Genomic DNA, 12,531 nt, shown 5'->3' with positions numbered 1-12,531 from the left:
GGCTGTGTCTTGAGTAAACAGGATGAGGCAGAATGCATGCAGCCATGAGCAACACCAACTCTAGTTATTCAACAGTAACTTGGATTGTGGCAGGTTGGCATCACAAGCATCAGAAGAGATGTGCAAGCTCTAGATAGACAGGAAAGGGCAGATAGTTACAGCAGTGCAGAAATGCATGAATCACACCCCGTGTTTCCCAGAATTATAGGAAAGGAGATGGAGTGAACCAGAGCTTCCACAAAGTGGGAGGGGCAGACAGTTTCCAACAACTATCTGAAAGAAAGGGGAGGAGGAGAATAAGTAAGACATTCTTAACAAAGGTTTTCAGAATCAATGAGTAAGAATCTGTAAAGTGGTTCTGAAGTTAAAGTACTGGTCTCAGATAAAGCACAGTGTGAGACAGCTCAGAAGGGAAGGGTCAGGAGAAGGGAAATAATGATTTTCTTGGTGTGGAACTGCCTTGTTCTCATGCCGCCTGATGAGTGTTTCATCACAGCTTGATTAGCTGGTAGCACTGAAAGGCCAATGATCACCTGGGTGGATAAAAGTGCTTTGGACAAGGCCAGGGAGTCCTGGGGCTATCATAGCCAGGCTTTGGGTCTGAGATTATCTCACTATGAAATAAGGAAGTTGAAAACCATTAAGATTTTTTAAAATTTTAGGAACTGAATTTTACATGTTTAAGTGAGATATTTCTATTTGGATAATGAACTCTATGAAGATTAAACAGGATTTTTGCATTTAAGACATCTTGACAAAAAAAAATGATCACTGCATCTGATAAGCAGGACTGAATCATAATTCCTTGTTGATATTAGGATACATTTCCTGTAATTTCTTAGTTAATTTGGAATTACTCATGTTCTCAAGGGGGCCATCGAGGCACAGACAGGCTGAGCAAGAGTTTGGTGTTGAACAGGGTAAACACACAGCTAACAGGAAGCCCCCACCATCTTGATGTAACATGAGTGAAGCTTGGACTTTTAAGGCATAGCCTTTCAAGAGGTAGTGCTGCTGGGAAAAGTAAAATAAAAATTTTCACAACTCTGCTTTTCTTCACCAAATGTGGGCTAAATACAAGCAGTCTGAAAATCAACAGGAATGACAGTCAAGTACCAGGTGGAAACAATAAACCTGATGTCCTATGACATATCCTATGAGCCCAGGTGGCTCCAGGCCCAAGCATTCCTTCTTTATTTACCAAACCATTATGATGGGTTAGAAAAGCCTTCTCCCAAAAGACTGACATTTGAGATTCTAGGTCATGCCCCCCTTTTACCTTTTAGAAGAACCAGCTTGAGGACAGAAGATATTCTTTGAAATCATATCCCCTCTCCAAAGGGGCTTTTTCAGGCTTCTGTGACTACTGGGCTCATTTAATACACAACAGACTCAGACGAGGATGATGGGAGGCTTCAGTGTTGTCATTGCCTTAACCTATAAGCATATAATTATGCCCAAAGAGGATGACTACATGAAGATATCCCTATATTCTGTGTGGTTCCACCTACTCTGCTTCTTGCCTTCACAACTCAGCTCTCTATTCTTTACAAGAAGCATAACCATGTGGACTTGCTGCAAAAACTGATTGAGAAATCACAATTTATGAGTATTCAGATAAAACAGACCCAAGGTCTTAATTACAGAGGATTAAAAAAAAAGTCCTGACCTGTGGTGGCACAGTGGATCAATAATTTGACCTGGAATGCTTAGGTTGCCAGTTCAAAACCCTGAGCTAGCCCAGACAAGGCACGTATGGGAGTTGGTACTTCCTGCTCCTACCCCCTTCTCTGTCTCTCTCTCTCTCTCTCTTTCTCTCTCCTCTAAAATTAATAAATAAAAAAACAATAAGCCAACTCTGTATTTATTAGCTGTGAACCACATAAGGTAAAAAGTCATCTGCATGTGGTAGAGATGCACAATAGAACATCTAAGTTCTGCTGGATGATAGACTAAGATACAGAAAAAAGTAAATAAAAGCTCACCTGATTTAATCAATAGAGGCAAAGAAGTCACTTCAGAGTAAAAGAAAATAGTAAACAAAATGAAAGAAGTTATTTGAATCAACGTGAATGGGCTGAATTTTCTTATCCAAATGTAAAGACATTCAGGAATAAATGAAAACTGATTCGTAGACTGTCTAGAAGAAATACATTAAAAGCAAAATGATGGAGGATTTTCATTTCTACAATGATTGAGTAAATGCACTTCTTCCACCTGAACTGTGTTGGTGCAGTGGATAAAGCATTGACCTGGAGTGCTGAGATTGCTGGTTCAAAACACTCAGCTTGCCTGGTTAAGGCACATATGAGAAACAACAACTATGAGTTGGTGCTTCTCTCTACTTCCCCACTGCCTTTCACTCTCTTTTGCCTCTTTCTAAAATCAATAAATAAAATATTTTAAGATATATATAAATATATATCTAAAAAGTTATATATATATATATACTTATTCCTATTTCACCTGCTGATACATCTAAAATGTAGGCATTAAAAAGCAATCATAAAAAGACTGAAAAGTAGAGAGAAAAAGGCAGAATGGTTAGAGTCTCAAAATTTAATGTGATGTCCTTGGGTTTTCTGCTGGCCACCTATGTTCCCAAACCGAGTACTAGAGATAGCAACTGGAAATGCCAATAGGTTCAGAAAGAATAGCCCCCTAAGAAAAGCCTGTTTTCTTTAGACAAAGGAGTAGATTTGGGTAGCCTTACAAGATAGAAAAGTTTTGATGACACTATTATTTTAACCAAGCACCACCAAAAACAATACACAACTGCCAAATCTTAATTGTAGAAATAAAATGCATAGTGATACATGTGAAGTCAGACTCAGGGACATGTGAGACTAAAACTAAAGTTCTAATACTCAGATTAATAGAGTCCCAGCAGAAGAGGAGACAGGGAGTGGGACTGGAAAAGTTTTGAAAGAATAGTGGCAGAAAATTTCCTAAGTATGAAAAAATAAATTAACTACATATCAAGAAGTTGAGCAAACCCCAAACAAAAGCAAACCAAATATATTTATATCAAGGTACATCATAGACAATTTTCTGAAAATGAGAGATCAAGTCTTAATAGCAGCCAGAGGAGAATAGGTTTTCCTTTGGCCAGGTGACTCAGTAGATAAAGCATTGGCCTACTGCACCAGAGGTCACAGCTTTAGCCACTGTTAGGGCATAAAGGAGAAAGAGTCAATGAATACACAAGTGAAAAGAACAAGTTTTCTCCATTCAGGGAAAATTCAAATGATGGTAGATCTCTCATCAGAAACCATTGAACTCAGAAGGAAGGAGCAAATACATAAAACCTAAGAAGTCACCGGAAAAGCTAAAGAATAGAAAACACACAGGAAAACACTATAGATAAGTCAAAATGAAATTCTAAAAGATGTCACATCGCCACTGAAAGTGCGTGAAAAGAAAACAAAAACAGTCGATCAGAAAACAACAACAAAAATAAATGGCAGATTTAAGCCCTAACAGGAATTATTATTGTAAATGTAAATGATATAAATGCACTAAATAAAAACAGATTTGCAGGATAGATTAAACCGAGAATATTGCCTAACTATATATTATCTACCAAATAACTCACTTCAGATACAGTGACTTAGGTAGTTTGAATGTAAGTGATATAAAAATGTATCTTGCATATATTCATCAAAAGAAACCAGGAGCAATTACACTAATATCAAACAAACTGAACTTCAGAAAAGAAAATTACCAGGGACAGGAAATACATTACATAATAATGAAATGGTCAGTCTTCCAAGAAGACCTAACAATCTTAAAGTATACATATAAAGCAACAGAGCTGCAAAATACATGAAGCAAAGCTTGTTAAAACTCAAGGGAGAAATAGGTGTTTCTATAATTATAGTTGCAATCTTTCACACCCTTCTCTCTAGAATTAATAGGACAATTGAAAAGAAAATCAAAAGAATATAAAACTCAGCAGCCTACTCAATTAACAAAACCTAGTTAAACTATAATAGACCATCACTTAAAAACAGCAGACCACACATTCTTCTTAAGAATTTGCAGAATATATACTAAGATGACCATAGCCTGACCCATAAAACAAACAACAAACTAGTTAAAAAAACATTTAAATTAAATAGAGATCATTTCCTGACTCCAATGAGTCAAACTAAAACTCAATAAATGAAAGATAATAGGATAATCTCTAAACCCTTGGAAATTAAACAATACAGTTCTAAATAATCCATGTGACAAACAAAAGAAAACGTAATTCTAGAATAGGAGTTAGTTTAGCAAGGTCATAGAGTAAAAGGTCAACACACAAAGTCAATCTCTACAAAGTAAAACAATTTCATGGAAATCTAACAAATCATGAAAACTACAAAACATTAGTGAAGAAAAAAATATTTAAATAAATAAAGATACAAATTATGTTTAATGATGAAAAGACTCAACATAGTAAATATGTTAATTCTCCCCAAATTGATAAACAAGGTTAATAAAATTTCTTTCAAAATTCCAACAAAAAATTTTGTAGATATAGACCCAAATATTAAACGTTATATAAAATGCAAAGAAACTAGATTAGAGCAGTTGTGAAAAAGAAGAATCAAGTGGGGAAAAATACTCTAAATATGATGCAGCTTTATACTCAAGACAATGTTGTGTTTTCAGAATGATAGACACATAGATGAATGAAACAGGATTTTTTTTTAAAAGCTTATAAAGTACAGCCAACACCATTTCTACAAATTAGAAAGCATTTCAACAAAGGATGGTTAGTTAGCCTTTGCAACAAATGCTGCTGGAGCAATTGGGCACCCATAGGCAAAAACTGGTAATGTGAACTTGAACCTCAGATCTATGCAAAATTAACCCAAAATGCATCACAGATTTAAATGTAAAAGTATAAAACTTTCAGCAGGCAGCATTAAAAAACAGGTCCTATAGCTGTGTGAAGTGTTCTTAGGACATCAAAAGCATGATCCATTTCTTAAAAATCAATAAATTGGACTTTATCATAATTAGACACTACCCCGTGTGAAAGGACCTGTTAAGAGGGTGAAAAGACAAGCCGCAGACCTAAAAAATACTTGCAAACCACATGTCTGCTAAAGGCCTCATTTCTAAAATCTAAAAAACTCATAAAATAGTAATAGAAACAAACATTCCAATTAGAAAATGAGGAAAGATAAGACATTTCAGTAAAAATAAGTATGGTGAGCAAACAAAGTACAAAAAAAGGATATTCAACATCTCTATCCAGTAAACTAACACCATGGTGAAATATGCTGCACTTCTTCAAGGACAGCTAAAATAAAAAATAAAGCCAATAATACCAAGTGGTAGCAAGAATGTGGGGAACTAGTGTCTCACCCATTGCTAGTCAAAATGTAAAATGGTATAGCCACTCTGGAAAATAGTTCAGCAGGTTTTTATAAATATATATATATATATATGCTCTTACCATAGCACCTAGCAATTGTACTCTCAGGCATTATCCCAATGAAATGCAAACTATGTCCACACAAAAACCTATGTGACTATTAATAGCAGCTTTACTTGTAATGGCCAAAAACTGAAAAACAACTCAGATGTCCTTCAATAAAGTATGGAACAAATGTCCATATCATGAAATACTACTCAGAAGAAAAAAGAACTATTAATACAGGCACAATTCAAATGTTCAAATGGATCTCAAGGAAGTTGCAAAAAAAAAAACCAATCCAAAGAGATCATTTGATTTCTTATATACAACAGTCTTGAAACAACAAAATTATAAAAATGGAGAATGGATTAGTAGTTGCCAGCAATTAGGTATGAAGATACAGAGGGGAGTGGAGATAATTATAAAAGTTTAGCATGAAGGTTATGTTTGTGATGATAAACCAGTTCTGTACCTATGAGAAAATGACATGGCACCACACACACATACACACACACACATACACACACACACACACACACGTTGTACCAATATCAGTTTCCTGATGTTGATCAGCTATGACTTAACCATATGTGAAACTGCATGAAGGGTGTAAAGAAAGTCACTGTGTTATCTTCGCAGCTTTCAATGAATTTATCATTATTTCAAAATAAAAAATTTTAAAACCACACACATATAATGACAAAAATAGGTTGACAATGAGGGATGGGCAAAAAATATAATAAGTAGATTATAATGTAATATAAATAGAATTAGTCAATATAAAAATCACATAAAGTGAAATTCCAGGGCAAAAATTTAAGTTGAGATAATGTTAATAGCACCAACAACAAAAGATACAATTCATAAAATCATGTAATAGCCATTAATCTTTTTATACCTAAAAACTCAGGAGTAAAATATATAAAATAAAACTTTATGGAAATACATTTAGAACATTTAAACAGCAGCTGAATCATAGCAGAAGATTTTATTTTGTTTTTTTGTTTTTGTGTGTGTGTGTGTTTTTTTTAGAGAGAGAAGAAGGGAGAGAGATGAGAAGGATCGACTCTTAGTTGCAGCACTTTAGTTGTTCATTGATTGCTTCTCACAAATGCCTTGGTGAGGGATAGGGGGCTTAAGCCAAGCTAATGACCACTTGCTCAATCCAGGGATTTTAGGCTTCAAGCCAGCAACCTTTGGGTTCAAGCCAGTGATCTTGGAATCATGTTGATAATCCCGTGCTCAAACTGGCAACTTCACACTCAAACTGCCGAGCCTGCACTCAAGCTGGATGAGCCCACAATTAAGCCGCTTACCTTAGGATTTTGAAACCGGGACCTCAGGGTTCCAGGTGAACACTCTATTCCTTGCACCACCTTCAATTAGGCTGAATCCTAGCAAAAAATTTTACTATGTTTCTTTCAGTTCAGATATAGAAAATTTTAATAAGTAATCAGGAAATTTAATTTATGAATATATAGAATGTTGTCTGTTAGAGCAGTCATCCAAAGAATGTTTTTTTGTCTTTGCAAAATATTTATAAAAGTAAATCATTCAATTGATTACAAAAAGATCTCAATGAATTTTCAGAAGTAAGAATTGCACAGGTGTGATAATCATCATTATTTAGTAAAATTAAATACACCCAAAAGATCACTAAAATATCCATTTGAAAATTATCTATTCCCTGAGTCAAAGAGAAAATTACATATAGAAGATTGAATTATAATTCAATGAAAAGGAAACTGTTTCATCTCAATAGCTATGTTCTACAACTAAAACTACATTCAAGAACAATGTTTGACTTTGAATATTTTTATACTTGATTAAAACTAATTAAAACCACCAAAGAATATTATATCTATAGAAAAATGTGTAGAAGAGAACAAAGAAAAATATAACAATGATCTCTGTGGAGGAAGCTGAAGTTGAAACTAATAGTTGAGCCTAGGATTCCCTGTGGCCCAGGCCAGGAGGCACAACTGCCTTCCCACCAGCCCTGCCCAGTGGTTATTCAGAAGCCAAAAGGGGCAAGGTACAGGGGAGCTGAGATCTGGTTCTTTTTAACCTTAAAAGAAAATCCAAGTGTTTTTCTGCATGTCCCTAAGAAATGGGAAAGCCCTTATGGCCTCTACTGACACAATCAATACATTATTTAAAAGTTGGTTGCCAATCAAAGGTCTTCACCTGCTCAATGGAATGCAAATATCCCACAACAATATATTGATTCTCTGGGGACACCACAGTCCAACCAGCAAAGCAGGTTAACTGCACAACAGAGATGCAGCCACGTTGGAAGTAAGTGGGATGTGGAATGGTGGGGGCTACCAGATCATGGAGAGTCAGAATCAGCATCACTCAGTAATCAGGCACTGGGCCATCACACCAATGAGAATTCAGGCAGTGCCTATAAGAGAATGCCTGTTTAAAAACCTAAATCCAGTATCAGTATGGTGGTAACTATTCTACTAGCATGTTTTGTATGTATACACATACAATTTTTTAAATCATTTTTCACTTAAAAGCTAATTTTGATCATGCTCCCTTCTGTATAGATATCGACTTAGCTTCTCATGTCTTCCCTGTCAGAATTAGGAGTTCTCTGCACAGCACAGTTATTAGGTAGTTGTTTCCTGATTCATGTTGTGGTTCAGAGTCAGCCAAGTATCCCTGTATCCATGCTAACTTAGGCTCATAGCCTGTAAGCATGTCTTCCTTTTCCTCTGCTCACAGAATGAGCAATGAGAAGTCCACTGATGTTCCCACAGTCCTTCCCTTTAAACCTATTTTCTTCTCAGCCCCTTTGCTCTCAGCCCTGTGCCCTAAGCTGGATAGCTTAGGCTCTCTCTGGGGAGCCAGCACCTTCTCTCCCAGGGTTGAATCCTAGGAATTGCTGGGTCCAGTGCCATAAACTTCCTATCATCCAAACTCTATGTCTCTGGACTATTTATACCACCATTTCCAGTCTTCCAAATTTTTGCAGACTTTTTCAATTTTTCCAATTCAAAGATAAATAAATGGATGCAAATTACGATTGTGAGACTGGAAAATGTGTGTGCCTAAGCATGAGGGAAAGACAGAAGCACTTGTTCAAAGACCCAGACCTATGAAAGATCATGCTTTAACCAGAGACTCTTAGAACCTGGTAACAGAAAGAGCAGAGATTTGCAGTGGAAACTTTTCTTAACAAGCACAGACAGAGCACTTTCCAGGCACCAGGTTTCTTCCCAGTGGCAGGAGGAAGTGAAAGGGACAGCAAAATGCCAGGAGTTGCAGGACTTTGTGTGACACACAGTGCATTTCTCCTGTGGTATTAAGGTCTCCTGGAAAATTCTGTCTGAGTGGCCTGGTCCAAAGGCCATCAGCGTCCCTGCCCAGAGCCTGCAGCACCACTGGAAACAGGTGCCACCCTGGTCCAGCTTCTCAGAGCAGGAGGAGCAGGTGCAGAGGTAGAGCCCTTTGGTCAGAGGAAAAAGCTCAGGCAAGTGTAAAATTGCAAAAATCTCAAATTTAAATTAAGTTATCAGAGCAGAGAGCCAAACAGTAAGTACCCAAGGGTGAGGAAGTGCTGCACTCAGCACACTTTGGATAGATAAGATAGTGAGAGCTACGATTCTGTGCTGTTAGTGCCTGGAAACAGTTATAAATAACCTGATAAGAGGATTTCTCATCTGCTCTTTTGCACATACACATTTGCACATGTATATACACACAGATTTTAACACTGTCTTGTTGGGTTTTTTTTGATGGTTCTAAAATTTAAACAAAGAGTTACTTGGATAGTGACAAAAAGTGTGCCAATTTCCACCAGCAATGATTTACACCAAGTAAGCTGAAGGTGTGAATGTGTGAAGCAGCTTCAGGATGAACACCAGCAGACACCTGAGGGAGGTTTCCTCTGGAGGAACCTTGCTTCACTAATTGGATGGAGTATCTGAGGCTACGGTTGTGAATCAGTGCCCCCACCAAACTGAGAAAAACTAAAAAGCAATGAAGATCTGCACGTTAGTAAGCCTGGAAAAAAATTATAGTTTTAATTTAAGATTTTTTAAAAAAAAACAATAACTTCTTTGACTCCATAATTAACACATTGACCAAGATTTTTAAAAAATTTTAAATATTTGCTAAGAAACAAGATACTAAAAGCTTCTAAAATGATAATTGATTCTGAAAAAGTTTTCACAAAACCTGGCAAGGGAGGGAAAGTTCTAAAAGATTATTTTCAAACTCTGCAGAAAGAAGAATCATGAGGTCAGAAATTGATGAAGGTCCCAAGTTAAAAGAGGGCCAGTCACGGGCAGTGTCTCTCACTGGTCTGTGCTGGGTTCCTGCTTGGGAGGCCCAGGGCTGGCACATCCAGGGGCCAGCTGCAGAAAGCATTAGTTCAGGACCTAACAACCTTTGCTAGAGTATACATAACACAGATATACGTAGCAGGACAGCAAGTCCTAGAGGGAAGGGGGGAGGGAGTTGGTGGGCAGAGAGCAAAGGAGATATAAAAAGGGACACTGGGGTGTGGGGTGAGAATGTTATATTCAGTGGGATACTTGAATCCATGTAAACATGATAAATTAAAAATTAATAAAAATAAAAAAATATTCATGAGGGATTACATAGCAGAAGCTATATTAAAGGCCTAGAATTAAAAAGTGAAAAAAAGGAAACTTCTTATTTTTGTTTTCAGATTTTTTTATTCTTTATTCAATTTGGAAAGAAAAAACAAAGAGACAGAAAGAGGGAGATTCAGAAAAAGCCATCGCTTAAGCCACCAATCACTCACTCAACCTGATGAGAAAAGCCTGGCCAGTAGGTTCCTCAACATTCTGCCCTCAACACCCACATCGTTAATGCCTGGGCATGCCAGGCCCCCTGTTAGGAACTCTCACAATCTCAGTGTCCCATCTGTTTCATCCCGGTTGCAAGGGCCAGTGTCAGGTGCCTAGGCAGCAGTGCAGGGGTGTGTTCCCAGGACTCCTCCATTTGCATAAGTGTCAGAGCTGTGAGCCCTGTCTCTGTGTGAAGGCAGAAGAGATGCCTGGCTCCAGGTGAAGGCCTGCTCTCTGGAATGTGGGAGATCTTCCTGCTGTGCAGCCAAGGTCGTGCAGCAAGAACCAGTTTGCAGAGAAGCCTGGAGTTAGTTGCATACCCGGTGCCCAGTGATAAAGGAAAGTGGCGGGACCCGGGTCCTGAGAAGCTGGTGTGTTCTGGCATGGAGGAGAAGTTGGGGCAGCTCAGCACATGCACTTGTAAGCAACAGCCCCAAGTAGGGGTGGACAATAAGGCTGGGGCAGTGGCCAGGGTCACCTCAAAGTGCTATACCTGCTTCTACCAGCGTGGGGAAGTGAAGACCTGAGTGGCGGCAATGGAAGATGAAGGAAAACACAGAGACATAGATCAAGTTTGGGCCAGGTGTGACATTGTGCTCTGAAAGAGACACAATGACTCCAAGCCTGTTTTCAGCCTGGTGATCTCTTGGTGCTTTAAACCTGGGTCCTTTGTTATCCCAGTCTGATAACACTGTGTCCACGCTGACCCTGCTTTTAAGGTCAATGCCACTAACAGCCTTTCAGTAGTTTCAGTGAGTATCTTGGCACTCAAGGAAGAGAAGGGCCCTTCTTTGGCTTTAAGGTGCAAGTAGGCTGGATGCATTTGAATGCAGTGGCTCTCTCCTTGTGCGACCAACATGTGTGTGGGCACACGACCCTGTGTCCAAGGTAAAATGGAAAAACAAAACAAAACAAAACAAAAAAACACAAAAATCCAGAAAGAAAGAAGATTGGTGGAGGCGAGGCTCTGGCCGGTTGGCTCAGTGGTAGAGTGTCGGCCTGGCGAGTGGGAGTCCCAGGTTTGATTCCCGGCCAGGGCACACAGGAGAAGCACCCATCTGCTTCTCCAACCCTTCCGCTCTCCTTCCTCTCTGTCTCTCTCTTCCCCTCCGGCAGCCAAGGCTCCATTGGAGCAAAGTTTGCCTGGGCGCTGAGGATGGCTTTGTGGCCTCTGCCTCAGGCACTAGAATGGCTCTGGTTGCAATAGAGCAACGACCCGGATGGGCAGAGCATCGCCCCCTGGTGGGCATGCCATGTGGATACTGGTTGGGCACATGCGAGAGTCTGTCTGACTGCCTCCCTGTTTCCAACTTCAAAAAAATACAAAAAAAAAAAAATTGGTGGAGGCGAAAGCCTGCAATGCCCCGTATTACCAGGCAGTCTCCCGTCCAGGTACTAAGGGGGTCTGCCCCTGCTTACCTTCACAAGATCACGAGAGATCAGGCGCATTCAGTATGACCACAGACCCTTGACGGCCACCTCTTGGTGGCCCAAGAAGAAATACCTGGCCTCCAGGTCTCTTTGTTCTGCACCTCATGTGATTGGGCATGTCTGGGCCCATTGTGTCGTTCACACTAGCACAAGCTCTGCATGGCACTGGTTTCCTCCCTCTGCCTCAGCTTCCCTTGGGTGGCTGAGGTTGCCGTCTTAGGGGCCAGACCAGTTTGAACAGGAACCTACTATTAGCTGCACACAGGGTGCCCAGGGATAGAGCGGAGTGGCAGGACCCGACACCTGGGTGGCTAATGTGCATGATGGGGCAGAGAAGGGGAGGAAGCAGCTTAGGCCCAGTGCTCATGGGCAACCAGCAAACACCTGAGTAGACTTCCAGGCTCCGTGAAGTGGCCAGGGCCACCTCGAAGTGCTGTGGCCCAGTCGTGTGTAGGGTACTCAACACTGGCCAAAAATAAGGAAAAAAATGGGGTTAGGGGAGGCAAAAGCCTACAGCACCTGGTATTCCCAGGTGGTCTCCCATCCAGGTACTAACCAGGCCTGACCCTGCTTAGCTTTTGAGATCAGACGAGATCAAACATGTTCAGCATGGTATGGCCATAGATGCCTGACAGCTGCCTCCAGTGGCTCAAGAAACGCCTGGCCTCCAGGTCTCCTCAATGCTTTGTGCTCTAGGTGCCTGGGCATGCCAGACCCCCTGATAGGCCCTCCCACAAGCTCTGCTGCCATCTGTTTTATCCCTGCCACCGCCATTTTCCTTGGGCTGCAAAGAGAACCTCCTCAGCGCCCTGTCAATATTCCCGGGGGCTGTGGGTGTGCCTACCCACCCAAACAATGAAAACT

General features: G+C 39.9%; 1 pseudogene; it reads right to left on the bottom strand.

Moving 5' to 3' along the window:
- Window positions 1-12,174: 12,174 nt before the first annotated feature.
- On the bottom strand, window positions 12,175-12,293 carry LOC136336649 (5S ribosomal RNA; annotated as a pseudogene).
- Between the last annotated feature and the right edge of the window lie 238 nt (window positions 12,294-12,531).

Source organism: Saccopteryx bilineata, chromosome 4 (genome assembly GCF_036850765.1).
Source record: "Saccopteryx bilineata isolate mSacBil1 chromosome 4, mSacBil1_pri_phased_curated, whole genome shotgun sequence".
NCBI classification, from domain to species: Eukaryota; Metazoa; Chordata; class Mammalia; order Chiroptera; family Emballonuridae; genus Saccopteryx; species Saccopteryx bilineata.
Note: the sequence above shows the minus strand (reverse complement) of the source record. Positions and strands in the feature narration are given on the sequence as shown.